Raw genomic sequence first — 27,240 nt, forward strand, 5'->3', positions numbered from 1 at the left:
AAATAGATTGTTGACCTACTTCATGGCATATTTGAGTTTTCCTAAATATTTACTATGGAGATGCCTAGATAATATGGTGATCTCAGACACACTGGAAATAGACAGATAGCATGCACTGTTCCTCAGATGGTATTGAGTTTTTGGTCAGTATCATTGTGAAAGCAAGAGATGTACTATAGCAGAAATAGTTGTATGTTGTTCAAACTCAGACTGTGCTGAGATTACAGGATTCAAAGAGGTTTGGGAATTGAGCCTTTGGCTATTAATGAGAACAGTGAGATATATAACACAAACAAGGAACAATGTGTGATCAGCTTGATGGACAAAATTGTGTTGTAGTTCATTATACAGAGAATTGGAATCCCTTACCAGACAATATAGACAAGAGAGACAGTACCCAAAAAACCCCACCATGACCATTTTTCCAGCATCCGAATTCCCAGCTAACTAGCTCTTCTTACTGTGCATATATTATGACTGAGATTTTGGAAGCTGCCTATGGGTTTGGATACTTAATATCCATTAAAAGTAATTGGACTTGAGTGCCCACCTTTGTTAGGTGGCTTTAAAAGGCTCAGTTTATATATACATTCATACCCCCATTATATACTGAATTATAGATATAAACACACATATGTTTCATATCATCACATTGTTGTTTGATTTATTCATATATATGCCCTCTAAAAATAGTCAAGCGGAGCTGATGAAATATCTTTACAACATTTTCAGTACAGGGCAAACTTATGTATTTTTCACCTGGAGATAATTTTCCTCCTGAATCTGTAATGTGTACATCTCCAATGAATGGGAGATTGAAAGTCAAAATCAAAATACAGCTTGCTGAGCTGCTTGCACTGAAATGATTACTTAAATCATTTCTTGATATGTGCATATTGCAGTTTGCATATGTGTACTTGCGTCTGCATTCCTATAATTGTTCTGTGTCTGTGTGGGCTTGTACAAGTACATGTATCTGTGAATACATATATGTGGGTGTGGAGTAGGGTTTATATTCCATTTCTTTCATTTCACTGTCTTTCCGTAACCTGTAATTTTTTAATCATTAAAGTTAAAATATTTTCTCCTTGTCTTCTAGCTAACATGAAGTTACTGTTTATCAGAGAGTGAATTACATCTTTAATGTAGTACAGAATAAGGGTGGTGTTGAGAGAATTGAAGGAGGAAAGGAGAATGTTTAGAGCAGATGTTTTGGTTTCCCAGAATTTCAGGGAGATATGCTTTCCATTTAATTTTTTTTTTCATGTTATAATCCATTTAAAAGACAAGGATTAGAGTAAATTATATGTATTTTTTAAAATGCCTTCACACTAAGGGAATTTATGCTGTCAAAAAAAGCAAATAAGCATTATTAAAATATGTTAACATAGTGCTTTCCAAAGTACCAGGTTTTATATAGTATCTATCCCTTAAGGGCCTTCAGGAAAAATCACCGTTCTGTTGACAAGCTTGTGTTCATTAACTATCCTATAGCACTTTTTGGTAGCCCCAGTGTCCTGGACAAATTCCAACTCAGGTAATTATATTCTGTTCTTAAATTCCAGCCCCCTTGCAGTTTCATTTGGATGTGATATTCATTATCACTTCCTCCCCTAAACTGCTGTATACAGTTTTGCACAGCACTCAGTCAACCATGGTTCATTTCTGTTTACAAATGCAGGTAATAAATTTCTTTGGGATGAAAGGTGGTATCGAATGCAAGGCATTTTTGTTATTGTTATCAGTGGTGGATTAACCACAGATTCTTAACTCTTCGGTATCTAGGTCGCTTCATAGCAGGGAATATTCAGATGTGCTTCTGCTGTGCAATAATTTCTTCCAATAGTGAGTAGCTCAACTGAATGATCTCAGCCATCAGCACAAAAAAAAAAAATCTTTCCTTTGACTTTACTTGGCACTGGATCAGGCCTTACAGGCAGGGAAGGGCCATCTCCTTAAACTTCAACTTTGTATGGAGTGAGCCTTCCCTAAATCTGTAGGGCCACCGAACTCATTGCTCTCTGTCTCCCTACCCCCTTGTGCCTGCTCGTGGAAGCACAATAGTTTCCCTTCCAGCAATGCCTGACACTGTGGGACTGGGCTGCCAGCACTAGGGAGAGCTACACTGGGCAGTGCTGGCCAACCACACAAGCAGAGAGCATGTACCTGGCTTTACAGAGATGCAGCTTAATCCTCAATGCTGGGGGCAATCCCACTGGGTGGTGGAGGAGGGGAGAGAGCTCCAGAAGGGAAAGAGCAGAGCAGAGAACTAGAGCGGAGTGCCACCGTGTGTAGCAGGGAGAAAAATTGCTGACCTTTTTCCTTATTAAATAATCCTCTGAAGAAATATATAACCTAGTGAGGTATTACACTATTACATATTACCTAGTGAGGTATTACATTGAATTCAAAAGGTCTAAGCAGTGTGGCATCAATTTCTTATATAAAGCATGTGTTTGTTTCCTGATTAATTTGCCCAATTTCAGGCACTGTTTTCTACAATATATTATTTATTATTAATATTGCCATAGTAACAGGAAATCACACCCAGGATCAGATGCCATTCTGTACAAATGCAAAGGCATACAACTATCTCTGTCCCAAAGAACTTACACCCTACACAGACAAGACAAGGGTGGAGGAAGAGCTAAAATGCACAGGCAAAGTGATCAGGGAGCATAATGGGCAGGGTGAGTGAGCATGGGCAAAAGAGGAAGGATTGTCCAATGGTTAGGGCACTAATTCAACTTGGTTGATGTCAGTTCAATCCTCTGCTTTGCCACAGACTCCCTGTGTGATCTTGTGCAAGTATTAAATAAAGGTATTTAAGCATTGCTCTACTTGGAATTACAAGGCCTACGTGACGGAGTAAGGCCTCGTCTACACTAAAAAATTAGATCAACCTAGCTATGACAATTAGGGCTGTGAAAATGTCATGCCCTGAGCACTGTAGTTAAGTTTACCCCCAGTATAGACATGGCTAGGTTGATGTGAGAATTCTTCCATCATCCTTGCTACCGCCTCTTGAAGAGATGGATTAACTAAATCAATGGAAACACCCCTTCCGGAGATGTAGGAAGCCTCTTCCTTACAGTGCTATGGCAGCACAGCTGCAGTGCTGAAGCTGTGCTGCGGGTAGTGTCTGTAATGCAGACATGCCCTGAGGCATTTAAGAGCTGAAGGATATGTCTACATGATGATAAAATACCTGTAGCACCGAGTTGCAGAGCCTGGGTCGGCTGACTATGTCTCACGGGGCTCAGGCGGCAGGGCTAAAACTTGCAGTGTAGGTGTTCAGGCTCGGGCTAGAGCTCACGCTCTGAGATTCTTCCCCCTTGCGGAGTCTCAGACCTCAGGCTTTAGCCTGAGCCCAAATGTCTGCACTGCAATTTTATAGCCCTGCCTCTTGAGCCCCAGGAGCCTGTCAGCTGACCCAGGCTACCTGCGGCCATTCCAAGGATCTTTTATCATAGTGTAGATGTACCCAAAGTTTCATTGAAAGTCAATGGGACTTAAGCTCCTAAGTATCTAACTCACTTTTGAAAATGGTCATCTGAGTCACTTAGGCCTTGTAATGCTGAGAGGAGCGATGTCTAAATACCTTTAAAAAATCTTGGCCTTAGTCTCTCCGTGCCTCAGTTCCCATTGTAAAATGGAGATCATAGCACTTCTCTTCCTGGCAGGGGTGTTGTGAGGATAAATGCATCAAAGTATGTGAAGCACTCAGATATTACTGTAATGGGAGTCATATGTTACTGAAGACAGTTGATGGGGTGCAGTGATAAGAGAGGAGTGGAATGAAGAGGGACCAACCACTAGCGGGCCTCTGTGTTGGCTCAGGTTTTTCCCACACAGAGCCAGTTGTAGGATTAGGACCAAAGGTTCTTATTTACTGGTGTGAAGATAGAGAGAATGTATGAGGATATAACTTATTGCTGTCTTTTAATATTTGAGAGGAAAATATTTCTTGTATTTCTGAAAAATATATTCCACAGAGATCCATAATAATGTAACACATCCAAATACAACTCTTTCATATGCAAGACTGGCTATTATTCTTAATTAGGTGTTTATAATCCATTTAACGTTTGTATTGGAAGTCTTTTGTGGTGTCTTTGAGTGTCATGGCAGAACTTGTAGAGAGGTTTGTAGCTATAATGATTTCACATTGAAATGATAAATGAACTATGACTAGAAATCTAAATTATGCATAAAAACAAAACCTTCTTCAGGGAGGAAAAACTATCTCCTTACAACTTTGCATACCTCACTCAGAAAATGGTATAACTACCTCTAAAATATATTACGCTTTTTACTTATCAAGGGTCTAAACTTTGTATTTTTGTTGTTATTGCTGCTGATTGAATTCACTTTTCCAGACTTCAGATGTAATTTGCTAGAACAACAAAGTGACAGTGAATTCTGTTTTAACAAGTCCTCACCATCTTCCAGAATACCAGTGAATCAGCAATATAATCTTACTGTGTTGACAACTACCTTAGTTAGAAGTACGTATTTAGAAATTGGTGCACGGTTGAAATAAACATTCAGTTTCCAATGGGCAACCTAGTAAAATTATTTCAATTATTGTAATTTATCCAAAACTATGTGTGGGGTTGAGTTTTCACTTTGACGTCACATGAATTGAAATCTCTATCATGGTGCTACATAGCACATATTCAGGGATGTGGTATTAGCATGTAGATTAGGTGAATGTGTTTCAGCAACATTTCAGTAAAACAAAAGATAGGTAAAACTCTCAACTTCTTTGTCTTTGACAAATACAATGAGAACCTGTAAATGGTCAAAAACATACCCATAAGGAGTTCTGTAGTGAAGTGGCACGTCTCTCATACACATTCATATCAGGGAGAGGTATTATTGTTTGATTTATTTTAGGATGTGTCATGTGAAAAAGCACAATGCTACTGCTTCTAATGCCTCACTAATTAGGAATAGTGATGTTGGGGAGGGACTCTTTGTGGACTATGAAGCTCTTCATTGTCCATTATAAAGAGAAGGAGAGGAAGGAAATAAATAAGACTGGCATTCAAGAAGCATGGGGCAATGGGCTAGATAATAGGAAAGGATTGTCAGGACCTAGATGTTATGAGTGGTGGTCTATAAACACAAAAGTGATGCCCATAAAGGGCCAGATTCTGATTTCATTAACTCTGATCTAACACCAGAGTAATTATATTGGAAATACTCCAGATTTAGACTGGTAAATGAGATTAGAATCTATCCCCAAAACTCATATATTCTTTGATTTTATCCAAAGCCATGAATCCTTCTCATTTAAGGAAGTTTTGTTAAGGTAAAATAAGATTGAAAATTGCTAACACCAATTGAGGTGCATCAGAATTAACTCCTCCTGGCCTCTGCAACACATAATTCTAAAATGCATAGGCCTTTTACTTTGTGCATTAAAGGAGTTTCACGTGCACAAAATCTACTTCATTCATGTATTACAGAAGCTCATTATCAGCTCCCCAAACAGTAAGATATCCTTTGCATTTAAGATCAGCATCTCCTTCAAGCTTTTCTGTCAAAATGAAAACAACCCTAAGCAAGATGCTATGGATCAATAGCTTAACAAACTGGCAATAGAAACAAGAGTTTATGGCTCATCAGAACTCTACAAATGGCTTGCTTTAGGGATCTGACCAGCATAGAGATGTATTTCAGAGTCCGAATATTAAAGAATGCAACATGTTGGAGCCAGGTAAATAGTGTAACAAAATTTTTGTGAATGTTCATATTTTTCAATGAATTTACTTTGATCCTATCTGAGCAGTTTTTGTGTTTTCTTTATACAAATGTTAGTGTGATCAAATTTTACGAACAGGAATGCTCACCACAGAAACCAAATGTTAAGTCTGCACTTTTGAATACTCCTGAAAAGCAAATTCCAGCACTGATTTCCACCAGCGTGTGCACTAGAAACATGATTACAAGAGGAACAATCATCCATTCAGGAAAAAGAAAGAAAATAACATGATCAATCCCAATTTCAGTTCTTTATTGTAAGCAACACAGTTCAAATTTCAAATTTCAATTAAAAAGCCCTACAGAGTAAATGAAATTCACAAAAAAATGTATGGTCAAGATTTTCATTTGCAACCAGTAGCTTAGAATGGAAAACCCAGACCCTTCATCATGCTGGTTCAAGACACTGAATAAGTGAAAAGGCCAGAAAGGAGGACACCTGTGTCCAATATAAAAAAGAACTGAATAATATTTTATACCTTTATATCTCTTTTTGGTAAGCACCAGGATTCTGCTGTGGGAGTCTTTCCATTGACTTCATTAAGTTTGGGATCTGTCCCTTATATGGTCCCAACTCCCAGTGTGTTCAAGAGAAGACACTCTCATCACTGAGGGCAAAATTAAGCCCCAAGTATGCTGGTTGCCACTATAAAGTTAGCATTTGACAACAGGTGCCAAAAAGTAGAATAAGATTACCACCACTTTTTTCCTATATGTAGATTAGATAACAGGGATCAATTTTTGGTAATGTTTAATAAAGGTCTTTGAACCAGACCAGTATTACAGCGTGTGCAGTGGGCTGATGTGCTTCACCTTTGGGCGGTCCACTCAGTATGCGATAAAATCTAATGATAAAATGCACAGAAAGCTTTTATAAAATAGACAATTTGTTCTTCTCAAGCTTACAGAGATGAAAAATTATCATTCATGCAAATGCTGGACCTCTCTACACTGAACCAGCACAGAAGGTGTATGCTAGGATTTACTTTTCTAATTAGGAAAACATGACTGATGTGGACAATTAAGATAATAAAATAGTTTTACAAGATAATTAATCTTTTCTTTCCGATCCAACCTGCCCCATCCCCATCTTGATCATGTTATTTACCTCAGACTTAAGAGTGTGTTACAATGTAATTGGAGCCATATGCCATGACTGTCTGCTAGGATGAGAGATCAGGCAATTTGCATCTCATATATCCAGAAATTAAAAATGAAGGACTGACCACTTGATACCATTGAAGTTCTTGAAATAAAGCCTGCTGAGCTCAATTTGTCGTGGCTGCTAAATTATTCTGCTCACCAGTTTGAATGCAGGATGAAATTCATATTAGAACATGGCCTTGTAGTGAAAGCAGTAGAGAATGAATGCAAATATTTTGGTAACCCTTTGTTTGTACACTAGAAACTTAAAGGGTCCCTTTTGAATGAGAGAAACTTAATGTTAATAGTTAGTGGTATTGTGTTCGGCACTGTGAAAACACAGTGGTATTGTGTTCGGCACTGCTCTGTTTTTCCATGAATTAATTGAGTTGGCCTCTATGTCTTCTTCTGTTTCACTTCTGGGAAGATGATCAGAACTGTGCACTATATTCTAGATGCAACTTTGCTATTCCCCTATTTACAGCTAAAATAATTGCCATCTATTCCACAATGGTGCATGTGTGTGTATATAAACACCAACAAGAACAGAAAAACAAATTAATGGTGAAATAGCAATCAAAGAATATTTTAGCCAATTACAGGAAAGGAGAAATAGTGTTTTCAAAAGGCAGATTGATAGAATACCTTGCCTCTTTAAATCTAGTTTAGAAACTACACACCATCTAAGCTTTGTGAGCCTTGTTAAAAAATAACCTTCCAGGTCCATTTTGCATGTTCCTCATTTCTTGTTGAGATTAGTTTTGACTTGGGTGCCTACCCCTAGGCACCCACATTTAAAAATGTTGGACTATGTGATTTCTGCCGAACTACTTCAGTCTCTCAGGGTATCCATGTTTAATATTCACAGGAGCAATCCATAATTAACACTTCAAAAATAGTATTCAGCACACCTCTTTCTGGAAAAAAAGGTGATCTTTCCTCCCATTACTCAAACTCTCTCTGCCTCACTTTCCATTTTCTCAGAAGGAAACTCGTTGCACAGATATACCATACTAGCCTATTCCCCCTCTGAGATCTTTTGTAAAGCATTCATTTTTTTCTCCCTTCCTATTATGTTGATTAAGTGAGCATCTTAAGTCCTCTGTATGTCTAATGCATTAAAAGCATGGGAGTCAATCCTTTAATCATAAATGCTTAAAGGCAGAAGCCCATTCTGTCTACTCCAGATAGGTTATCAACTTTACTTTCTTAAATATTTTCTATTTTAGAATCTGAATTCCCAAAGAGAGTTATCATAGGCATGAGATCTGGCTGAGAGTGGCTCTTACACAGTAGCATATGAATAAATTAATTCCCTATCTATTACACATCCATTTCTTCCATATATGCCTTATGCTTTCAACAAGGAGGAAAGCATAAATTTGCTGCTGAACCAGTCTCAGGAAGCTCAATAGCATTCGCTGCTTGGATATAAAACAACACAGTTCATTCAGGTCAGATCATTTGAAAGTTCCATGAAATCAACCTACAGCAGAGTACATCCTTCTCTGCATTAAACAATGTGTCTTGCAACTGATAATCAACAGTCAGAATAGGTCTCAAAGAAGGAGGACAAAAGAGTGACATGTTGTGACACTTATTTCCTTATATATGAATACCTATATGTTACATGAGTTAATTTGTATTTATAAAAGGGCTTTCTTTCAAGTGAAAGACTTAAACTATATCAGGCTAAAATGTATTTTTACATGTGTTTTTCATATGATTGTAGACACTTATCATATTTACTAACAATCAAAGCTATTTCAATGTTAGCAACTGACAAGAAAAGAAAGGGGAATGAATTAGAAGGGGCCACCCCTTCTACTAAGGCTGATTTTGACCTGGATAGTGAGGGAATGGAGGTATTTGGATGTGAACAAAAATCTGGTGATGGCAGAGGGAGAATGCTGGAAGCAAGAATGGCTCTTGAAGGACTAGAGAAAAAAAGAAGGATGAGGCTTTATAGTGTCATTGAAAGGGTGTCTTGGGAAGAATGAAGGAAGAGGCGGGAGGGTACAATCCAGGTAAGTCATCTGGGGCCTGGTCCAAAGCCCACTGAAATGCATGGAAGTGTTCTTACTGACAGCTGTGGACTTTGGATCAGTCATGGAAGAGCTGAAATCAGAATCTCTGCCTCAGTTTGCAGAGAGCAAAGGTCTCACGATCTTCTCAGTCCTTCAGTTGATCTGACATTTTTCTTGATTCTCACTATCTCTTCCTGGTCAGATTTCATATGAGAATTATTTTCTGGTGTTCAGAATCTCATGGAATTTTAGCTTTTCTTTTTTTATTAGGGTATCAGAGTTTGAGGGAACATCAGCACTGCAGCCTGATGCCCCGGGTATGTACTCAGGCAAGCTATGGAGCTGTGGCCACTTTGCTATTTGTAGGCACTAGCTCAAGCAGAATGAGTGCATATATATGTACCTCAATTGCTGAATTACATCTCCCAGCTGCTGTGTAGATGTACCTTAAGTGTTTGTTTGAGCTTCTTATGCCCTTTCTTTCTCTTCATAACATCCAAAGCAATACCTCGCACAGAGCACTAGGATGATTTAGACTACTACTGCTTGACAATAATAAAATCTTGCCCCCCTACCATATTACCAGTTTTTACACAGAGCTCTACACTGATTCCTATGGGATATTCAGATTAAAAATCAGTCTCACTAAATGGCCCTTTTCTAGGGGTTCTGTTACACAGGAAAAAAGTGACTTTCAAGGTTTGGGATTGGGCAGCTGGACCTTGGTGTCATGTTCATGCTGCTTAGTGATGGAAAGCTGTAATTAACCAATCAGCGCACTTTGAAATTAATAAATGATAAGCACCATGCATCATTCATTCAAATTAATATTAATTGTTTGTACTCCTATTTATTATTCTGAGATTTGCAGAGCCACCCTCTGCAAAAATGATCATGCTTCCATGCTTATGTCTCTCCATCCCCAGCTCAGGATAGATAATAGGCTTTCTGCACATTAGAAATGGCTTTTTATTCCTGTCAAAGTTAATCTTACTGTAGCTAAAAATGGATTACCCACCATGGAGCCTCCCCATTGCCAGTTGGGAGCCAGTGCTCATCTGGCAAAATTCTCACTTTTGTCCCCTCTTCTTTTTACTGATCTCTGGAGTCCTTTTTCTAATTTTGAATAGCACCACGCAAATTTCAATTAACATTTTCTTTAAGACAATTGTTATCCTTTGCTTAGTGTTTGTGATTTTTCCATTCTAACAAGGTACAGGCAAGATAGCTGTCAATCAGACTAGGAGAGCCCTCTTGTCATATAATGATGTTATTGGACTTTTGCTGTAGGTCATAACTGATATCTACATGTGGACATAAGTTAGGCTGTGGCTTAGGTTCCATGTGACTTAAAGAGTAGAGTGGGGGCCTGAAGACTGAATTCTGAGTCTCAGGAAAGGGAATTTCTCTCCAAGAAGAGGATTAAGGGCCAAACCTGTTGCCACTGAAATTAATGGCCAGGAATTGCCTTTGGGTTTTTTGGAAGCTGAGATGCTGCCTTGTGAGCCCAAAGCCGTTCTAATGGCTGTTTGAATCTTTAGGCATGTGCTAAATATAAGAATATTTTAAACAATTCTCATACTACTGTGTCTCTTAAAGTCTGTACTGGCCCAACACTTTGTGAAAACATGGTAAGGCCCTCCAAAATAAATAGCAGCTAAATCTGAAAATCTTTGTTCCAGTTAAGTTTATGGAGAAAAGGTTCCAGTACTGATGTCCCTGGGAAATTGCAACCTTACTGAAGTACTTGTCAGCAGGCATTTCCACTTGATCAGTTATGCAACCTAAACACTTTTAGTTTACTATAATGTACCTAATACCAAGGCAGAACCATCGTGAATCATTGTTAACAGTGATGATACTCCAGCACTGAGCAGAGATTAGATACCACATATTTTCATTTATTATTATTTACCAAAGATTGTTTTGCAAATATTGCTCACAAATCATTGCCAAATAGGAACATGAGAATTCCCCTACCAGATGAGACCAGTGATCCATCAAGTCTGGGTACCTGTCTCTAATGGATGCCAGCTCCTGATGCTTCAGAGTAGGTGGCAAGGACCTCCATAATGGTTAATCAGGGAGAAGTCCACACAAATATAATCTCTGAGGCCTGGTCCCACATTCCTCACTTAGGCAAAAATCCGACAAAAGTCAGAGGGAGATTTTTCCTAAATCGAGAGTGGTGGATCAGGTCGCTAATGGATACAAGTTTTACATTTGATGCATTAAAAGCAGCAGCTGTAGCCTACTAACAAAGAAATTGTGATGGCCCTTGGGTGGCTACAGTACAGAGGTTGAGTGCAGTCAGCCTTCTCTTGCCCAGCTTTGTGGAAAGGGCACACAAGGGCAACACCATACAGCAATCTCTTGGGAGTACATGAACTGCTGTGTCTCTGAAAAGAGGGTGGGGCTATAGCCCCAGCCCTATTTCCACACCAACACATTCTGTGCAGCTGGCACATCGGGGTAGTACTCTGCACACATTAAAATGACCTGGGGATTACAGTGGATGAGAAGCTGGATATGAGTCAGCAGTGTGCCCTTGTTGCCAAAAAGGCTAACGGCATATTGGGCTGCATTAGTAGGAGCATTGCCAGCAGATCAAGGGAAGTCATTATTCCCCTCTATTCGGCACTGCTGAGGCCACATCTGGAGTATTGCATCCAGTTTTGGGCTACACTGCAGAAAGGATGTGGATATATTGGAGAGAGTCCAGCGGAGGGCAACGAAAATGATTAGGGTGCTGGAGCACATGACTTATGAGGAGAGGCTGAGGGAGCTGGGGTAATTTAGTCTGCAGAAGAGTGAGGGGGGATTTGATAGCAGCCTTCAACTACCCGAAGGGGGGTTCCAAAGAGGATGGAGCTAGGCTATTCTCAGTGGTGGCAGATGACAGAACAAGAAGCAATGGTCTCAAGTTGCAGTGGGGGAGGTCTAGGTTGGATATTAGGAAAAACTATTTCACTAGGAGGGTGGTGAAGCACTGGATTGGGTTACCTAGGGAGGTGGTGGAATCTCCATCCTTAGGGGTTTTTAAGGCCTGGCTTGACAAAGCCCTGGCTGAGATGATTTAGTTGGGGTTGGTCCCGCTTTAAGCAGGGGATGGACTAGCTGACCTCCTGAGATCTCTTCCAACCCTGATCTTCTATGTTTCTATGAAGCCTTAGTTACAATTTTCTCAGTGCTCCTCTGGAGGCAGTGTGGCTCCATACAGCCCCACCTACAAAGGCCTGTGAGTTAAATAACACCCTCCAGCCCTTTGTGTTTTCCCACTGTCTGGTTTCTAATGCAACATTTTGTGCAATCATAAATTATGATGAAAATCAAAGAGGATTGTTTTATTTATGTTAGATTAAGGCAAGAAAAGTTTTCCTCCTGGAGGAAAGTGTCCATGCAGAAGTATACATTATTTATAAAAGAACAAAAACTTTCAGAATGGTCTGGTCATTTAGCCTCAAAGTATATAGCAGTAACACATTTGTCAAAGGTTATTGTTTAAAACTTTGTATGTTCCTGGTATTCTTTGGATGAACAGTAGATGAGGGGTAATGTTTTCAAAATTATCAGCTTTCAACCCAATCTGCCAAAGTGACTTCGGGGTCTAAATCCCATTTTGAAAAGTGACCTAGGGTGTGTCTATACTGCAATCAGAGGTCTTACTGCAGCACTTGTAGACATAAACAAGATGGCTTTAATCCAGCTAGCTGGAATAACACTAGCAATGAAGCCACAGCAGCACCACTGGCAGGATATGTCCTCAAGCAGCTATCTTCACTACTATTGTCATTTGAGCTAGCTAGATCAAAACTAGCCTGGGTATTTCTGTCACACGTGCAGTCATACCTCTGATTTCAATGTAGACATATAAGTAGGCCTTAGACTATGTCTACACCACCTTGCAGTTCAGACTATGGGGATGTGAATAGTAATGTGCACCACAGTGCTGATCTGTAACTCCTCCATCTGGATGCTGTAGATGCAAACTAAAAGGCTCCTAGTTCACATTAATAAAGGACTACTAAGAACCTTCTAATTCAGTATCCACTCGGGGGAAGTTACTTCACAGCACTTGGTGCGTATTGCTATTCACACATCAATAGTCTGACCTGTGTGGCAGTGTAGATAGGCATTATGTCTCACTGAAAGTCAAGGGGCACTTTTGAAAATTTTACCTGAGACATTGTTCTCTCTTTCTCTCAATAAAACATAAATCAGAGTCTACCGCTAATAGTATTCAAAGTATCTTTGCACTATGAATAATATACACAATATTATTTCTATAATTGATTTATTCTAATCCTCTTTCAGCCACTCAAGAAATATTTTATATAACAATAGGAAATAAATACTAAAGGACTGGTGAGTGAAGAATATAGTCTTATTCACAAAACACAGGCATATATTATACATAAAATACAAGATTTGATAGAGGTGACTTACACAATAAGGCACAATGAATACAAAAACATGCATTGTGAAAACAAACTGCCATACATCATTTAGCTCAAAATCAGATGCGTTACTGCAGGAATGTTGTATGATTATTATTACTGTTGAGAATTAAACTACTCAGGTATATTTCTCACTAGGACCAGAGACTCTTAAAGGAACTATCTTTACTTCTGTTTGAGTGATTATATATACAGAGACACAGGTAGATCAATGAATTTAGAGTGCAGTTAGATTAAAAGTTTCGTAGCCCAATGGTTCCATTGTAGGATCCTGTGATGTTTCTCAGGGGTCTGTACAACTGCAGATACTTACCAAAATGGCCGCAGTGAAGATAGCCACATTTGTTAACTGACGGCACAGAGTGTATAGTCCATGTTAATAAATTAAATAACTCCCAAGCAAGAGAAAATGAGAAAGATGCAGAAGAAACATAAACACTTGAGTCTGCTCCTTCCATAAACTTACAGAAAGATTTGGTCAGGGTGTAAGAATATTGCAACATTATTCCTTATATAAGAGAAGTTGCTGAGCTGTGCTGCTTGACATTTATGGCCACAGTGATAGGTGTTTTTCTTCCACATGATGGTATACTCAAGTCAAAGTAAATAAATTGAAAAAAGTGTAATATTAAATCATGGGTGTCACAGAGAAATATACAAGAAGAACATCGCAAACCAGGCTGACTAAATCCCCTTAAATATTCTCAAGAAATGGTCTTATTGCTGATTTAGGAGGAGGACTAGACAAGTTCAGCATTTTTACTGCAATGATGCACTAGTTGGAGTGTAATTAATTAACTATATCTAGTGACCCTGAGAGGCATCTAAACGTCTTGTCTCATATTTACAAATAATAGCTTGGCACCTCTTGTAGTAGAGATCACTTGTAAATTTCTAGATTGTGTGTGTATGTATTGCAATTTTTTCTCCTCATGCTCACTGATCTGCTTTTAAGGGATACAGGGCACTAATATGGATGTTATATATAGACCAAATTAGGATTAAATTTATAGCAGCACTCTTGGCTGCCCTTGCTGAATTGGCCTCCAGGACTTGCAAAACCGAGGAAGCACAAACAACCTCCCTAGCTGACCAAGACACGGAGGTTGTTCCTTTCTCTTCCCAATAAATGCTTTGGAACTTAAAAATCATTAGTTAGACAGCTACCAGAAAAGCAGAAAGGATTTTACTCTTAATGTTTCAGGAAGACACTTCTCAATGTGTGTCATTCTCTGGCATCTCACTACAATGGCAGCCTCTGATTTGGCCTCCACTGGATCAATTTTACTAAAACAAACTACTTTTGGGGACAGGGGGAGGGAAGAGTGCATGATTTTGCACTTAATCAGTGGTTAAATACAGATATAAGTGTATGATCTGATCAACCAGAAGGACTCAATAAATAATAAGGGTGTCATCTGAGTCACTATTGATTTATTCACCATTTACTTTGGAGTTACTCTGGATCCACTCCAATTGTAGTTAGACTCTTTTTCTTTTAATCTTGTTTTTCTCAGCTGGAGAAAACCTTTATCAACTGCCATAAAACTTTTATCTAGTCCAAAAGATGCAGCTTGTTAAAAATCATAGCATAAATTGTATTTTCTTGAGCATTAAGCTCAGAGATTAATGTGACGGAAAATCAATAATGTGCTTGGTATGCAGCCTCATCATTTATTGATTTACATGTCATTTGTCTCCATAGAAAATGCAATTATTGCTTAAATACAATACAGTATTTTGCTAATAGGATACAAATGTCACCATTGAGTATAAAGGTCATACTTGCATGTAAATGGTTGTCAGCCCAATCTTTCACTTGTTGCTGCCACTATTTGAACAGGTTATTAACAAATAGGGGTCCCAGTCCTGCTTCTGCTGAATGAAGTTAATGGGAGCTTTGCCTTTGACTTATGGGATCAGGCACAAACCTCGGTTCTGATCCTCTGCTATGATCTGGCTGCTTTGTGCTGCACTGTGTGTGTGTGTGTGTGTGTGTGTGTGTGTGTATGGGCAGGTGAAGAAGTAAGATTGGAAGGATTTCTGGATAATGAAAGGGAGATTAAGTATACTCTTACAGACCTAAACATATGGTTTGAAAATGTACAACCTTAAATGTTCAAAGTCCATGCTTAAATACCTGACAGGAGGCTAACGCAAGAGTGCCTCAAAAGGAAATTTAGTTCTACTACGTTGCTCTGAGCCTCTCATGCTGATTGCTCCCCTGAAACTTGTTCCATGTTTCCTGTAATTTATTGCAGTTCCTACCTTAGATAAGGAACCTTTTCAAATTGGCAGTACGTGAGGTTATATTGTGGGAGAGCAGTCGAGGAGCACAGAAAAGAAAGGAAAAAATATGTTTATGAACCCTTTTTTCATTTTTAGGTGCCAAGATCTTAAAACAAGTCTTTACAATGTGTTCCCAGGAGGAAAAGAAAAATATATCACAAAGAATCTAAGAAAGGTTGGAAGTTGGTCCTGTTTGAGACTTTGAACCCAGTTCCACATGAACTGTAAATAAAATCTGATCACTTTATCACATTAGAATCACATGAACTCCATTAGCTAGAGTCCTTCATGTTTTTCCTAAGTAATGTTAGGTTTCAGAGTAGCAGCTGTGTTAGTCTGTATCCGCAAAAAGAACAGGAGTACTTGTGGCACCTTAGAGACTAACAAATTTATTTGAGCATAAGCTTTCGTGAGCTACAGCTCACTTCATTGGATGCATTCAGTGGAAAATACAGTGCTTCATTGGATGCATTCAGTGGAAAATACTGTATTTTCTACTGAATGCATCCGATGAAGTGAGCTGTAGCTCACGAAAGCTTATGCTCAAGTAAATTTGTTAGTCTCTAAGGTGCCACAAGTCCTCCTTTTCTTTCTAAGTAATGTCAGTAATTTTCTGACCGCTAGATAGTCCACTAGATAGTCAGTAGAAGGGTTTTTTAGTACAAATCTAGCATAATTCTCAGACAAAATATTCCTGTTCACATCCATCAAGAAAACCATCTTAGATCTCCGCTAGAAATAAACATGTATGAACATGGTTGTGTTTAGCACAGTTCTGACTACAGCTGGCCAAACATTTTTGGCCAAACTTTTTTTGATGAAAAATGCAGATTTGTTGACACTGAAAGATTTTGCGAATATGTGTCATTTTTGTTGAATTGTTTTAGTGAGAACAAAAACAGTGAAAAAATCAAAATGTTTCATTTAGACATTATCAGAATGAAACATTTTGATTCAAAATGACATTTTGTTTCAAAATTAACTGAAATTTTATTTTAGAAGTTTTAAAAATGTGCAGTCAAAATGAAATATTTCATTTCAGGTTGAAGAAACATTGTGTTTGTCTCATATTGATTCTTTTCCCCTGACTACTTCGTTCACGGACAATTCCAAAAAGTTTCATTTTGGGGCAATGCCACCCTATTTATTTTTTTAACAAAAAAATAAAAAAAATTCAGAACTGCCAGTGAACCAAAAATAGTTATTTGTCCAGTTTTAGTTCTGATCTCAGTTAGCAACACTGGAATTTGAACCGAACTATTACACTGGAAGATGTTACACATTGTAGTGTTCAGACTCTTTCTAAAATGTCATGGCAGGGATCCCACAGACTTGATCATTGCTGCAGCTGTGTGAGTAGGCAGAAACTGGAACTTTTTTTTATCACAGAGTGTTACAACAGAAATTTATAATAGGGATTATTACTGTTTTTCTGTTATCCTGGGCTTTGTGATTTCTGATGCCACTACGTAACTGCCCAAGAAAATGACAAGAGGTGTGCAACAGCTTCAGAAAAAATCCCAAAACCACATTGGAAGCCAAATGGTTCCATACTTTGTTATGAAAGTGAAACCCTGGGAAGTCCACCCAGGCAAAACTTAGTTAGTTTAAGGTTCTAACATGGAAACAAAATTAAATTTATAAACCGCTCAGCTGCAGTATTTTGCTGTATCTAAATAGGCATTAACTTATAGAAACTGAGATTTATGCTTTCATTTTAGGTTTGTTGTGAAACTTTGTGGCAAAGGTGGTATAGTGTAAGTGATATGAGAGGTCTTCTGGGTCAGTGATTGGCTGAGCATCCCTCCACATAATCAAGAAAGACAGCTGTGCTGCTAGTGGACAACTTCTCAGAGAGACAGCAAATTCCAGTTTTCAGAAATACACCTCTCCCACACCTTTAGTAAAGAAACTTTATAAGATATTCCAAACAAAATTGTTAAAACTGTGCAGACATCAAGACATAGGAAACATCAGATATTGAGAGAGAGATTTTGTTTCAATTTTTTGTCTTTGGCAAAATTTCTATGTTTAATTCATTGTTTGTAGGTTACTCAGAGATCATCAGAGAACAACTGATAAGTGCTAAATATATTATATTATTAATAATAATGTATTAATAACTTTGCTTTAGGACTTATGCTATTGGTGGGAATTTTCAGATAGAGATGATGGCAATTCAGAAGTATATTATTTTAGTCATAAACAAAAAAGCTTTCTTATTATTTATAAGGTGAAATTGTTACAAGTGATGTAAAATGCATGCATCATAGTTCTATCTATTGTGGTTATAAATATGTGTTTGACAGCCTATTTTCCTGAAATTTGCCATTTATCATCAAGCAATTAATAACCCCCCAAAATTCCATTTTACAGAAGTAAAAAATTTGCAAAGAAAAAAATTGCATGAAAACTATTATTTACAATTTGATGCCATTTCTCATAACAACAGCTTGAACTAGGTGAAAATACATTAATTCTACTAGTCAGCTCAAAAATCACCTTCTAAATTTACTTTTTAAAAGGTACTGTTTGCACAGGTAAATGATCTACAATTTATTTCTCTTTTGGGTCACTTTTACATATATTATCTGCTTGATTGTCCTTAGGTGGTGGATTATTTTTAAAAGAAACATTTATGTAAATTAGTAGGTCCATAAATGACTGCATGGTTCCAAATTAGTCTACACTAAATACCATTTTATGGAATAATTTTGATCAGAAAGTGAATGCATTTACATATATAATCTTACACTAAATGCTATTATTTGGCATAAATTGATTGGAAAGAGCATGTATTTACATATAATCTTTAATAAATGAATTGAAACCAGTTCATTTTAACCCTTTGAACTCTCTGAGGAAGTGTACTGAATCTTAGTAACATGCACATTATGACTGAGGATCAATACATTTGTCCTGAGTACCTTGAGTCCCCTAGCCTCCCCAGCCTTTGATCCAAGATATATTTTACAACAGTTCCTTAGCATTGCCAAACCCATGTGCTCAAAAATCATGAGACAGGCATAAAAAAAATCATGAGTTTTGCTAAAATTATGAGATTTCAAACAGGAACAGTATTGGGGGGGACCCGAAAGACTAACCATTTTAGCCCTAGAGGGGTTTGTATTTATTTTGATTTAAAAACCAGCAGTGTATTTTCACTCCCATGACCAGTGCTAACCAACGCCACCCCCCCCTCCCCAAAATGTCACATGTTGCCAGAAGATTACAACCCTCATTCATCTCTGCCCCTTTCTCAAAGCTTCAGTGGATAGATAGCCCAGAGTTGCTGACCTATTTCAAAGCAAGGGTCGGGGGAGGTAAATCCCCAAAGGCAAGAGCCCTTCATTTAAAACTCCCTGCCAGTAGCACCTCACTTTAAATCCAGGGGGACACAGCTCAAGTGCTGATTCTAACTATAGCAGTATTCTAGAGAGCAAGAAGCGGTTCCAACCCCATTTGGGCTGTATAAGCTTTAAAAACGAACTCTTTAAACTCCACCAAGAAACCAATAGGCAGCTCATGTAGCTCCTTAAGCACGGATGTAGTGTGCTCCTGGCAAGGAAGCCTCCTTTGTAGGTGTAGTGCTGTATCATGTACTGGTTTCCATTTCCAGATAAATTCCAGTGCACAGTAGTGTAAAGCTGAAGTGAGAAAAGTAAAATCCTTAAAGATGTTTCCTACGGATGAGTGGATTTTCTTCTTTGTGTCCTCCTGTTTTGCCTGGACAGATGTAACTATGCTGTTTGTCTCCGGACCATTTCAATTTCAGTTGTATAAATCTAATCAAAACAAAAAGGAATTCAGGGGGAGCCTGAACTTTATTTCAGATATATTTTTTTAATTACATAAAGCACCTGAAGGCTAAGCTTGACAAAAAGAAACTCAAATCACAATCAGAAGCATATGCATGGATAGTAATGCCAGGGAAAAGAATTGGTCCTGATCCTGCAACTTGTATGTGAATGGACTGCTGAATTGCATGGAGGCCCAGTGACTTTGCTGATTATGTGCGGGCTCAGCAATCTGTCTGTATGCAGAAATTTGCAGGATTGAGGTAACTGTGTGTTATATTTTGCTACACTGTTTAGCACTGGAAATAGAGAGAATAAAGGGAAATACGTTTCTAGTCCAAATGATTATTCTTGTTTGTTCTTTGAAACTGTGGCTGCTTGATTGTAGTTTGTAGGGAGAATTTCCTGACCATTAAAGACACAGTATGAGCCTGACCAGGTCCCCCAGTATACCTTCCCTTGGATATTGCCACGTCTTTCTCTCTCTCTCTCTCTCTGCTGAGAGGGGATATGCTTTGTTGCTCTCTCTCTCTTTGCTGCTGTTGGGAATGGGATTTTGGTTTTTTGTGGCAGTTGTAGGGTTAGTTTCAGGATTTCTTTTGCTTTAGCAGGCTTTTGTCTGCCCTCTGGGCTGACATGGCCAGGCCAAGGCAACAGAGACTTTAGTTTTTTTTGTGGATACTGTAGATTTAACCTGTTGTTGTAATGGTTTGTGGATTTTGCCTCCAGACTTTGCCCCTGTGGAGGAATGAGTTCTAGTGTGGGGAAGGTGATTCGGTTTAAAAATGTGAGATCTGCCTCCTGCATGAGCAAGACTGTTATTGCATTTGTTGCCATGCTTAACCTTCTTTGAGCAGGTGGTTGTGAAGGGGATTGTTATGCACGGTGGCTTTGTCCCTGTAGTGCCCCTCTGATCACATGCTGTTAAAGTCACTATCTTTAATGTCCACCTCCTTTTTAGGAAATGAGCCACTGGTTAGTGACCTGGCAAGTTATGGTAAAATCACTAGCCCTATTAGGAGAATTCCGTTGGCCTGTAAATTCCCAGAGGTTTGTCGTGTCTTATCCTTTCATAGGCAGGTTTGTATGATACTAAAAAATGCGTCCAAAATTTTAAAAGTTGCCCTGAAATACAGGATTGGGGAGTGTGACTACACTGTGTTTGTTTCCGCTGAGGACCTGGCTTGTCTGTGTTGTGGGAGTCTGACATGTCTAGTCTAGCAGTGCCCTCAGAAGAGGCTGGGAATGGTGACCCTGCATCTGGGAATGTTGGGGGTTCTGAGAGTAAAGTACAGAGAGGGGTGACTGTGGCAGAGACTGGGTCCCAACTGGTTCCAGATGTCTCTGGGGATGCTGGTTTTGGAGGATTAGTGCCTCTTTACTACCTGGGGGAGATGGCATTACTGATTCTGTGGATCCTAATTCTGCCATCTCTCGGCTTGAGCCTGCTTACAGAATGGAGGCTGAGCCTGTTGCTGTAGAATCCGTGACCTTGGCTGAGGATTCTGGCTTGCTGGCAAAGCCCCAAAGACAAAAGCGGTCATTGAATTCAAAGGGGACTCCAATTACTGAGGAAGCTGTGAAGTGGCTTAGTTTGGTTAGAGCAATAGGGAAGCACTCTGTTGAGGGTGTTGCTGAGGGCGGGTCTCTAGCTGAGGTCATGGAAAATTCCCCCTGGGAATTCTTGCTAGTAGTTTTGCCCCCTTGGTTCCAGCAGCCCCCTCCCTCTGGTCTCTCTGAGGTTCTCTCTCCACTACCCTCTCCTTTTAGGTTGGTAGTGACTCTGAGTCTGAGAGCATGGGGGGATGATCAATTCACATATTTCTTTGGTCTTGAACTCCCTGGGGGGGAATATGACCCAGAGACTATTGGTAGGTTTCTAGATAAGGCTAACGGGAAATGTGGAGTAGAGATGGCAGATTGCTTTCCTGACCTTAATCTGTTTTTGCTGTCTGCTCAGTGTATTGTGAGATATGTCTGTGTGTCTGAGTTTGACAAAGAAAAGTGCTACAGATTGAAAAAAACTGATGGCCAAAGTTTGTGTCTCTTTGACCAATGGAAATGTTGGGGATTAATGGATATAGGAGAAGTTGGTGTTTTTGTTTGAGGTTTTGGGCTTTTCTCTGTATCTGTCTTTTTATTGTGTCAAGTATCAGGGGGGTAGCTGTGTTAGTTTATATTCACAAAAACAACAAGGAGTCCAGTGGCACCTTAAAGACTAACAGATTTATTTGGGCATAAGCTTTTGTGGGTAAAAAACCACTTTTCCAGATGCATGATGAAGAAGTGGTTTTTTACCCATGAAAGCTTATGCCCAAATAAATCTGTTAGTCTTTAAGATGTCACTGGACTCCTTGTTATCTTTTTATTGTTTATTCTGAGTACTGGTCTGATGGATAATTCTGTATGTGGCTCTCTGAATCTGAATGGGTGTAGAGATATTAAAAATGTATGGTTCTTTCATGAATACATGTCCCAGAAAAAGGTGGACATCCTGATCTAGTATGGAGAAGACAGTTTCTGGTGGCAGACTCTCTCCATCCAGCACGGTGAAGTGTATACAAGCCCTTCACTGTGAAGAGAATGAGTGATCTCCAATGGACAATTCTTCATAGGGCTATTGCTACAAATGTCTCTGTGTATCATTTTGACTCCAGGGTGTCCATGTTGATGTCGTGTCCTTTTTGTGACATGGAAGAGGCTGTCATATGCTTCTTACTTGTTCCAGGTTATAGCCACTATTTGTTTTACTTCAGAGTACTTTTTAGTTATTGTCCCTTGATTTTTTTCCTACTGTGTTTATTTTTACTGTTAAGTATAGATTTACAAATAGATCTATGGTATGCCTGGCAAACTCTATTTTGGGTCAAGCAAAGATAGCAATTTAAAAAAAGTAGAACAATGTAAATTATTTGGTACTGGTGTTGCTGATTTAGTGGTTTTTAGTGGTTTTATGACTTCATTTGAAGTTTAGATATGATATGCTTTTTATATCAATGTATTCAATGGTAGGCTATTGGAAATGAGCTTTGAACTGTTTGGGATGGGAAACTGTTTTAGAATTTGTAATTTAGTTTCTTGTTTTTACTGTGTTTCTATACAGATTTCATTAAAATGTTTTAAAAGTCTCTCTTTCTCAGGTTTTATACTGCTGCCTGTACCATGGTGACTGAACACGTTCCATGTAGCTTCAATAGCACAGTCACTAGTGGACTTTGTGAAATCTCTGGCACATCTCCATTTTTGGAAGGTAGGACTATTTATTTTACTGTATTTGTTTGTTTGTTTTTTTAATTTTTATAGTGGTTTAGAGGTAAAAGGGGGAGTCAGTGTTGGATATGTCATTCTTATGCTGCAAAGGCTTCAAAAACCCTTTGTATATTTAGAACTTATATTTATGTATCCTTCTTCCTTCAAAGAATTTACACATTCCAAAAGATTTAAAATAAAAAGAAATAATTACTTAGATCCTCAGTTAATGGGGATTTGAGCCATCGAGGCTCAAACTGTTCATAACTTAGCCTAAACCACTGGGAAATGTTACTGATTTCATGGTTCATTCCAAATTCAAGACAGATTGAATGAATTGCTCATGAACAGTGGTTAGAACAGATTAAAGTAGGAGAAGCTCATGGATTTTGGCATGGTATGCTGTTGAGTCCTATTCTCCTGTGGCAATGTGATATTGTATCATCTGACAAAGATAGGGTAGAACATGGAAAAAGAGATGTGAAGTAATGTATTTTAAGGAGTTCATGTTCCCATGTAGGCCCAAAAGTAGCTGAGCTAAATTATGAATGTGAGTGTGTGTGAGAGATTGGGTATATTGGACATTGGTGAGGGTGTTTGGATCTGAGAAAGAGTATATCCTTGGTGCTTCCCACATCCAAACATTTCTTTCTTCTGTACATACTGTTAAATTTTATCAGGATGCAGGGTTGTAACAGATGTGTACATGCTTGCGGGGGATAAAGAGCAGGAGAGGTGGTTAAGAATCAAGCACCATAAAGGCTGTGATTCAGCAAGACACTTAGGCACATGTGTAGCTTTAAACATGTGAGTTGTCCCACTAAAGTAAAACAGTGCTTGCACATCACAGTGTCAAAATTCTGTTAATCTACCACTCTTAGAGTAAGTCCACATGCACTTTCCCATTTTCTCAAAACTCATCCTTCATTACAACAAAAAGCAATGACAGGTTTTTTTTAATAATGGAGTTCACAGTTCCATTTATTGCTGAGTTATTGCTTAGCAAAGAGAAAAGGAGTACTTGTGGCACCTTAGAGACTAACCAATTTATTTGAGCATGAGCTTTCGTGAGCTACAGCTCACTTCATCGGCATGCATCCGATGAAGTGAGCTGTAGCTCACGAAAGCTCATGCTCAAATAAATTGGTTAGTCTCTAAGGTGCCACAAGTACTCCTTTTCTTTTTGCGAATACAGACTAACACGGCTGTTACTCTGAAACCTGCTTAGCAAAGAGTATATCAAGTTATTTTACTGGTAATACGAGGTAAGTTTCATTTTCCTTGAATAAAATTGTTGGTTTGAAGTGTCTTAAATTCTTCTAACATTTAATGAATTGCCCTAATGCGTCAGAATGGACTTCACTGGAACTATTCACACTTAAAATTATGCACCTGCTTAAGTACCTGCCTGAATTGAGGCCAGAATTCTGAAGTATTAGATCAAAATCTTAAAAATACTCTTTATCTCCTAATACCAAACTAGGTTCTTCCCTCCCTTAAGTTATTATAGGAAACAATATTCAACTTCTGTCACCTCCCATTCCCAGCATATCACTCAAGCCACCACAGCATATACACTTCTGTCCTCACATCAACTGATATAATAAATACTCTTGTAATATCTATTAAACAACATTTATTGAAACAATTTGTATTGGTTACTTACTCTGGGCTCGATCCCAACTCCCACGTAATTCAATGGGAATGGAGAGCACTCAGCACTACTTAGGACAGCTCAGCAGCTTGCAGAATTGAGCCCTCCGTCTCCATTGTTTTCGTCGTCTTTCACTCCATTTTCCCCCATTCTTCCTACAGCTGCCTGTTTGTTTTCCTTGGTCATTTAGCTTTCTCAGTTTTCCTCTTATTAACTTTTATTCTCCTCTTCCCCAATGTAATCTCTTTCTATTCATTTCTCTTCCTCCTTTTCCTTGTTCGCTCGCTCCATTTATTCACCTCTTTCTGCAACAATTGTCCCTTCCTCCTCCTCTTGTTTCTAGTCTATTATCAGGAGGTGCCATGATTCCAAATAGTGAACATCAAAAAGAGAGAAAGCCAAGCATGAAAGAGGCAATGAAGAATCGGCCAGTTGTTAGAGCAGTAATCTTGGCTGTCAGGGAGGAAGTCAATGCCAATGACAAATTGCCAATACATGACAATTTAAAATGTAATAAATGAAGTTAACAAAGCTGCTCTACAGCATTGTAGATTTTTAATTATAGCTGGCATCATATCATTCACTGCAATGTCATGTTTGCAGCTGACAATATTTGATGGAGATGACAGCCAGCACAATCAGCAACCTAGGAGAATGCAATTTTTAAATGACATGGGTAAATATATTCCATTTGTTTATTTTATGTACAATGGAGCAAAGCTTAGAAATTTGGCGTGTATAAACAAGAGTTTGCAGAAGTGATACTGTGCCCTACAGTACACAGTCAGAATAAAAAGTCTGTTTTAGAGTCATAGGGTATGCCTACACAGCAAAGAAAAACCCATGGCTGGCCTGTACCAGCCAATTCGGGCTTGTGGGGATTGGGCTGTGGGGCAGTTTAATTGCCATGTAGACTTCCAGGCTTCAGCTGGAGCCCAAGCTCTGGGACCCTACCACCCTTCAGGGTCCTAGAGCCCAAGTGCCAGCCGAGCCCAGACATGTACATGGCAATGAAACAGCCTTGCTGGCCAAGCTCCACAAGCCCAAGTCGACTAGAATGGGCCAACCACAGGTGTATACATATCCAGACGTTTTAAGGCCAGAAGAGACCACCAGATCATCTTGTCTTACCTTGGATATATCACATGCCTCCAACACCACCCAATATCCACACACTAAACCAAAAATCAAAATTAACCCAAAGTAATTCAGCCGTCAACCTATGTGATACAGCCTACTTCTTTGAAGAAGTATAATTGTGGCAGTTCAGTCAAAATAATTATCCTCTTGTTGCCATTTTGCCAGGGATTAAGTCTGCTAAAATTGAACTATCAGGGTTTGTGACTAACTTCCCTGAGGTGCAACCTGGAACTGGGGTACCTCTGGCATACCAATCTGGGCCAAACTGCAGACCACTCCTGCTCCCGCAGGCACACAAACCTTTACACAGGTAGGGACACACCCAGTTGCAGTTATATAAACTTCTACTCAGCCACTCATGAACTAACAATAGAGAGATTCCAGCCAGATCACCCTCCCCACCCCCTGCTTCACAGCCTAGAACCCCAGAGCTGTACTGTTTTGCCCTGGTCAGAAGCCTGGCTTGTATAGGTTTGTTATTCAGTCCACCTTTCCCTCAAAGTGGAGAGGATAATATACCAGTTTTTGTCCCTGAGCAGATTCCCCAAGCACTTCTAGCAAAACACACTGTTTTAGGTAAAAAATACAAAACAAATGTATTAACTATAGAAAGATAGATTTTAAGTGATTATAAGTAGTGAGCGTGGAGATCAAAGCAGATTACCAAAGAAATAAAACAAAATGCAATGTAAGCTTTATAAACTAGATAGGATTTGAATCAAGCAGTGTCTCATCCTGTAAACTAGTACAAGCAGCTTATAGCTTTTGCATACACAAGGTGGACTTCTTCTGTCCCACCTGGGACCCCCTTCCCCAGTTCAGTCTTTGTTCCTCAGGTGTTGTGTTGTAGGGGGAGTGAGGTCCAGTGGTGATGTCACTTCCCGCTTTTATAGCTTCTTCCCATGTGGATGGAACTTCTTTGTTTCAAGCCAAACCCCCAGCACAGTTTGTGGAAAAGTACAAGCAAGAAGATGGAGTTCAGTATCACATGATCTAGTCCATAGGTGAGCAAACTACGGTCCGCGGGCCACATCTGGCCCATGGGACCCTCCTGCCTGGCCCCTGAGCTCCTGGTCCGGGAGGCAGCTCCTCCCCTGCTGTTCCCCCACCCCGCAGCCTCAGCTCACTTTGCCGCCGATGCAATGTTCTGGGCGGCGGGGCAGCAAGCTCTTGGGGGAGTTGGATGGGGGAGGGGGCCGGGCCAAGCCATGCCTTGCTTTTTGGGGCGGCACAGCCTCTCTTCACCAGCCCTCCTTACAATTTTGGAAACCCGATGTGGCCCTCAGGCCAAAAAGTTTGCTCGTCCTTGATCTAGTCCCATGCCTTTGCATGCTTCAATGAGTCCTAGCAGCCATTACTGAAGCATCCACAGGAAAGATCATGAGGTGAAGATAAGCTTTTCCCGTGGCCCACTGTTTTTGTTGATGGGCCATTCAATTATGATTGACGGGTCAATCCTGGAGCCTCTGACAGTCAATCGTTATCTCCAGTCACAAAAAGTCTGGCAGCTCAGCGGGGCTAAGACAGGCTCCTTGCCTGCTCTGGCTCCGTGCCACTCCTTGAAGCAGCCAGCACCTCCCTGCACACTGTTCCTGCCTGCAAGCATCGTCCCTGCAGCTCCCATTGGCTGGGAACGGGAAACTGTGGTGAATGGGAGCTGCAGGGGCTGCCTTAGCCCTGCTGTGCCACTGCCCAGGAGCTGCCCGAGGTAAGTG

The 27,240-nt window shown here is 39.5% G+C and overlaps 1 long non-coding RNA gene across 4 annotated transcripts in view; it reads left to right on the forward strand.

Annotated features, from left to right (window-relative positions):
* LOC311525696 overlaps nt 1-27,240 on the forward strand; it is a 160,698-nt gene that overhangs the window by 23,776 nt on the left and 109,682 nt on the right. For all 4 annotated transcript variants that reach the window (XR_014712837.1, XR_014712838.1, XR_014712839.1 and 1 more), the window contains exon 3: nt 22,623-22,732. This is a non-coding gene — a long non-coding RNA (uncharacterized lncRNA). The remainder of the gene's footprint in view (nt 1-22,622; nt 22,733-27,240) is intronic.

Source organism: Lepidochelys olivacea, assembly GCF_965140295.1.
Source record: "Lepidochelys olivacea isolate rLepOli2 genome assembly, chromosome: 8".
Taxonomy (NCBI): Eukaryota; Metazoa; Chordata; order Testudines; family Cheloniidae; genus Lepidochelys; species Lepidochelys olivacea.